The 6000-nt window shown below is 51.5% G+C and overlaps 1 protein-coding gene across 4 annotated transcripts in view; it reads right to left on the reverse strand.

The window, feature by feature from the left end:
* The window catches only part of TIAM2 (TIAM Rac1 associated GEF 2), a 175320-nt gene extending 171469 nt beyond the window's left edge, over positions 1-3851 (reverse strand). For all 4 annotated transcript variants that reach the window (XM_075035945.1, XM_075035948.1, XM_075035942.1 and 1 more), the window contains exon 1: positions 3744-3851. The gene's annotated coding sequence lies outside the window, so the exon portion shown is untranslated. The remainder of the gene's footprint in view (positions 1-3743) is intronic.
* Between the last annotated feature and the right edge of the window lie 2149 nt (positions 3852-6000).

The raw sequence follows: 6000 nt of genomic DNA on the forward strand, positions 1-6000 counted from the left end.
GAACTACAAGCTTCACAACTGCTATTAAAGGCACATATACAAAGGCACATCACAAACCTGAAAAAGCTGAAGAGGAGTAAGCATATACTTCTGTGGTAACACAATACAACACATTTGCTTTTGGGAGGGGAGGGAAAGCTATAAACTATCCACAATCCACCAGGGAAAATCTTCCGTCTTTGAATCAAGAACAGGCTTTTTATAATATAACAGTGAAGGAATTTATTATAATCTCATTGGTAGCATTTGTCCAAACCTTTCCAGTGCGTTACTTTGTGTTGCTGTAATCTACTTTACAGAGGGGTAAAAGAAACCACAGAGAAGTTGAAAGTATACACAGAGAGAGTTGCAACTCTTCCATTATCATTACATTACTATTATTATTATTCCATTTTCAGAAGCAATGCACTTTGGCACCATCAGAATCTCACCATTGGCTCTAAACGGTATGGCAACCCCGACAATCTGTATGGGTGTTCCACAGCAGCATGAAGGATCCTTATTAATGTGCCTACACACTTTCAAACATAAGGTCTAAATTGAATTTGTCACTGCAAATGCGGACAGAGAGCGCAGGGAGCTCACTAGTGCAGTTAGTGTGCAAAGCACCCACATCACTCTCTGCAGGTCCCTCGCTGAAGACGATTCAGTGAGGTCTTCAGCAGCACTTGGTGGTAATGCCAACAGCTGAGCATGGAAGAGCTTAGATCTGGCTAACAAATGCAGGTTTTGGAAACACACTGCAATGAAAAACAAGTAAAACCCAGTCCTTCAACCAACTCGGTCAGCCCCATGATGAGCTGCACTGTGACCCAAGGAGAAGGCTGCCCAAACACCATAAATCAATACTGTCGAGGTCTGCATGCAAACATATGGCCTACCTCTCTTCTGTAGGTAACAAGTAATAAGAACTAATTATCATTTGCACTTGCAGCAAGTTATTACTTCCATACAGTCAGAATACTTACAGTAGGGATCTAACATGAGACAGTGAGTGCTCCCCATGACCTGAGCACCAAATGAATACCTTTTGCCAGCTTTTTAAGGGACTGCAATAAAGAGAATGGAAGGAACAACTTATCATCATCTAAAAATACACTGCCACTAAAAGGCGAGGGGCAGGGGGTATCTCACAGCATCCTCCATCTCTGGCCATAGATTTCCACCTCCTGTCTTCAGGCCGTGCTATTAAAAGTGTTGAAACAGGAGCAGTTCAGTCAGTATATTGATGGTTTTTTCAATTGTGAGCACTAATTTTCAGCCTGATCAGTGACCTGATCTGACTCACACCCACTAGAGCCAGCACAAGCAACACGTTGGGATGGTATAACCAGGAAGGAAAAGGACAGACTCCTCCTCTGCTGCTGCAGCAAGGGCTTTGCTGCCTTACACTGGGAACTAGCTTCTACTTTTCAACCAGCTCCAGGATTGAGAAACACATGCAGCTTATTTCACCTGGCGGATCAGCACCCATTCCTGTCACAAGCCCATGTGATAATTACTTATTACTAAAAGTGTCATGACAGCCTGCAAAACTTCTGGCTCACCCTGTGCATTAAGTGCTAGACTGACACACTGCGAAGAATAGCAAAAGCCAGTAAGAGCTTACAAACTCACACACTTTTTACAAAACCCTGCATATTGTGCTGTGCTATCCACAGTGTTTACTGTTGTCCAAAGCAACAATTATGCAAACACTTGGGCACTTGCTTAATTTTTCTGTTACAAACTACTCCATTACACTTAATGGATTAATTTGCAAAGGCTCATTTTTACCCAGGGAGAGAAGGCTCCCGAGGCTACATGCAGAATTACTGGACAGGCTCCCAGGGGGAGGCAGGGAGGGGGAGAGGCAGCTGGGAGCACCTACAGTCACACTGCAGCTCCACAAGCAGTTTTGGCAGCAATATCAAGTTTTGCCAGCTTAAAAAAGCAGCCCTACCCTCTCCACACCCTCTTTCCTCTTCTCTTACCCCCCAAGTGAACCAAATCATGGAATTGATCCAGGTTAAAATTAAATCTGGGTTTTGCTCAGTGCCTAGATCCAGTTCACCCCAGGGCAGCATAAGCGTTTGTGCTGGCATGAACGGGGAAAAGAGGCAGAGGTAGGCAATGGCTGCCAGGGCAACACCAGGTTGTGCCAGTTTAAACCACCCAAAGTACAATCATAACCCGACAGTGTAGTTTCAGCCCTGCTACACTCATCTGACCGTGAAGCGGTAAGGGTGGTCCTCCCCTTCCTCCCAGCATATCTCCCTGCCCTCTCCGCATGGCACTGGGGCTCAGCAGCTCTCCCATACTCTCCTCTGGGAAGCCAAAGCTGCAAAAAAACCCTCTGGGGCTGGGTTAGCTTTTTGCTACATTGGCTCCCAGAGCTGGCTTTCCACAAAGTCAGGTGAACCGGCATAAGGGAGAGGGGGCAATGGGACCAGAGCAGCTCATCCTAGTGCAAAAGCATCCAGAGCAAGATGTCTGTATCTCCCCCAACTAGAGAAAGCAAGCCTCTCTGGGACCAGCCGATGCCTCTCACAGGGACCGGTCACAGAAGTAAACCCAAATACATAGAGAAATATTTGCAGGATTGTAAGTTTGACTCACGCCAAAAACATAAAAGCATATTATTGTAAGTTAAGTTAGATAAAAAAGGTCATACAAAGTACTGGTTTCCTTTCACATTCTTTGCATATACAAAGATCCCAACGGTTCCAGTGGGATTTTCTTGTATAGCTTTACTGAAAGCTGATTAAAGAAAATGACCATTAATCCCGCTGTTAACTTAAAACAAAACGTTAAATTAATTTCAGTGAGAGTTCTGGATGTGCAGGGAGCCCAGCATGGCACCCTTGGATTCATACACGCAGCTCTCTTGGGAAATGACGAGAGCCCTGCAGACACACAAAAAGGCAAAATTTACTCCACGTTATTAAAACCTGGTACAAAAATCATCAAACCATCTTCACTAGACTTCACACTGTTTCCGCAATCCTGACCTTCCGAGATTTTCACTGTTCACCACACCACTTCCCTTCTTTACCCCTTACTTTGAAAGTTCGCTCCCGCAACCACCTTTAAACGAAGATCTGCGACAGCGCATCTTCTCGTTTTGCTAAAATTTCGATCCGCGTTTTCGCACACCGCTGCGCCCCGCCTTGCGAGGACTACCTCTGACGGAGCGAGCTTCCCCAGGAAACACTCGTGACGGAGCCGGGCACGGCCACCCGCAGGTGGCAGCTGCCAGCCCCGCCGCGGGGGCTCCGGAGCAGCCCGGGTGTCCCGCCTGTCCCTGACGGGCACCGGCCCCAGCAGCCGGGGCGGGGAGAGCGCCCGGAGCCGGGGACCCCGGCGGCCGCCGCCGCTCGGCAGCCCCCCCCCCCCCCCCGCGGCCCCAGCCGCGCCTCCTTCGGCGGCTCGGGGCAGGATCCCCCCTCCCCAAAACCACACACACGCCCCCCCGAGCCCCGCGCGGGACGCGGCTCCGTGCGCGCCCGCGGCTCTTTGTGCGGCGGCGCCGGAGGCCGGAGCGGCCGCGCCCCGCGGAGCCGGGCGGGGAGGCGAGCTCACGCCCGGGGGCGGCGGCGGCGGGACCCGCCGGACGGGCCGCCAGGAGCGCCGCGGAGCCCGGAGGCGGCCAGACCCCGTCCCGCGGCCGCGGGCTGAACGGCGGGGGACAGGTTTCACCACAGACGGGCAGACGCGCGGCAGCTCCCTGCCGGGGGCTGGCAACCCGCCGCCCCCCGCCTTACCTGTCCGCGGAGCCCCGAGGACTCTGCCCTCCTCGGCGCTCCCGGCGGAGAAGTTTCTGCCCCTACTTCGCTCCTCACACCGACTGCGGCGCTTCCCCCGCCCCCTCCGTCCCTCCCTCCCTCCATCCCCTCCCTCCCGCCGGGGGCGGCGGCGGCCCGGAGCGCGGCCTGACCCCGCCCCGCGGCTCCTCCGGGCCGGGCCGGCCCCGCGGAGCGCCCGCGGGTCGGGGCCGGGGCCGGGGCCGGGCGGCGGAGGCTGCAGGCACGGCCCGGCAAGCAGCCAGGCTGCCGGGCTGGCAGAGGCGGCCGCCCTGGTAGCGAAGGGCCGGGGGTGCTCACCTGGACCCGCCGGGTCCCTGCCAGGGCAAGCCAAGGGTGGAGGGTCCAGGCGCTGCCGCCCCGTCCTCCTCCGGCTGCCTGAGCAAGGCCTCCCGCGTTTCAGCCTTCGTTTACTTACAGACCTACTGCAGGTTACCTACCCGGTTAATACAGCGGCGGCAGAAGTTAAAGCCAAGAGGAGCCTCACAGCTCTTGGGTTTTTCCCCACACAGGTCTTGAATGGAAAGAGAAACCACCTGGGAGAGCCGGAGCGGCTCCAGCAGCACGGTTGCAATCCTTGCAGCTGTTTAGGAAAGCTGGGGCAGGCCTCCGCCCCGGCGCAGCTGAGTCGTAAGAGCACGGAGGAGCAAGCACACCATCTGCAATCGTCTGCTGCGCTCGGTGCTTCTGATGCATTTATTGCTACTATTGCACCGTGCAAGCACAATTCCCTTGCATGTTGCATTACATCGTTAACCTTTGTTATGTTGGTAGCCCTGTCATTCTCTCCCCAGGGCAGCTGCAAGCTTGGGGAGAAGGGCTTTATTTTGGGAGAGCTAGCTGGGGGGGGGTTTCCCCTGACAATTTTTGTTTGGTTTGATTTGGTTATTTTTGTTTGGTTTGATTTGGTTTTGTTTACTGATCTTCAGTTTGAAAAATACCTAATAAAAGTCGTATTAATCTGCTCTACTGCGCATCTGTGAGCTCTAATCCTGCAATGAGACGTGACTGCCATCGCCCCACTCCAGATTGCTCACCCAGCATACCTAACAGGAGAAACGCAGGACTGTAAAGGAACAAGACTAGATCAAAGAATGTTCTTCGCAATGGAGAACAGTGTGGTGAACATTGTGGTGGTCCTTTGTTCCTCAGCTAGTTCGTGCCACAGCTGGCCCTTAAAGTTTGCCTCCTTCCCAGGCAGGCCATACCCTATCTGCAGAGAGCTCCATTGTATCGGAGTAGCAAAACTGAGTAGAAGTGAATCTCTATGGGAGGCTTAAGCGAGAAGCAAAGGACATACATTCATGGTAGGCTCGGCTTCTTAGACAGTATACTATGGTAGTTGGAGTTTTCTGCTGGCTTGACACCTGCAGGTTCATTTCTGTAATCTAGTGAGAGAGGGAGTCAGCAGATTCATATTCTGTCAGGAGAGAAGAGACTCTTCTGGCCAACAAGTGCTTTCTGTCAGAAAAAATGACCTGTGCATAGTAGGACACCTAAGTGTATTGTCAGTGAGGGATACTGAGTGAGGCACTCCTGCCCTACAGACTAGCTTAGCCAATTGTGATTATGACATTTCAGTGAAGAAATCTGTACAGTGACTATGAACTCTTCAAATATAAAGCACTAAATAGTTTTAAGACTAAAATGAGCGGCATCTCCCACTTGTATGGTTTCTCCTATTGATCTTGCAGAGACCATTTAAGCAAGATGTACTGTCTAGAGAACTCAGAGTGCACCTGGTCATCATTACTGATGGAAGGAAGCAGAGGAACACTGCAAAACTCTTAGAGCATAAGCATCTTTTATTATGTGGAAAAAAAAAATATCAGGCAAGTACCAGTCAAAAATGAAGCTCTTTCATTGTGTTTGAGGTAATCATTCAGGAAAAAAAGGAGTAGACTTTCCAACACAGGATGGAAAGAGTCTGCTGAAGGTTAAGCAGAGGAGCCTTCTGCACCATATTCTGGTTTAAACAACGTCTCCATGGACAGAGGTCTCTGTTACATAATTAGGATGTTTTATTTGGGATTGGGGTGTTCACCTTCTCCTCCCTGGAGATGGCTTTTCTCCTTTATACGCCTGCAATTAGAGTATTGCTTTGCCTACGTGTAACACCCCTCAATAAAGACTCTAGGGACAGACTTTCAGCCGGTGTCCATGGTGTCGGCTCTATGCACCGAGCAGGAGATGGAGCACAACAGACCCATGGAGTGCT

This window comes from Buteo buteo, chromosome 9 (genome assembly GCF_964188355.1).
Source record: "Buteo buteo chromosome 9, bButBut1.hap1.1, whole genome shotgun sequence".
In the NCBI taxonomy this organism is placed as follows: Eukaryota; Metazoa; Chordata; class Aves; order Accipitriformes; family Accipitridae; genus Buteo; species Buteo buteo.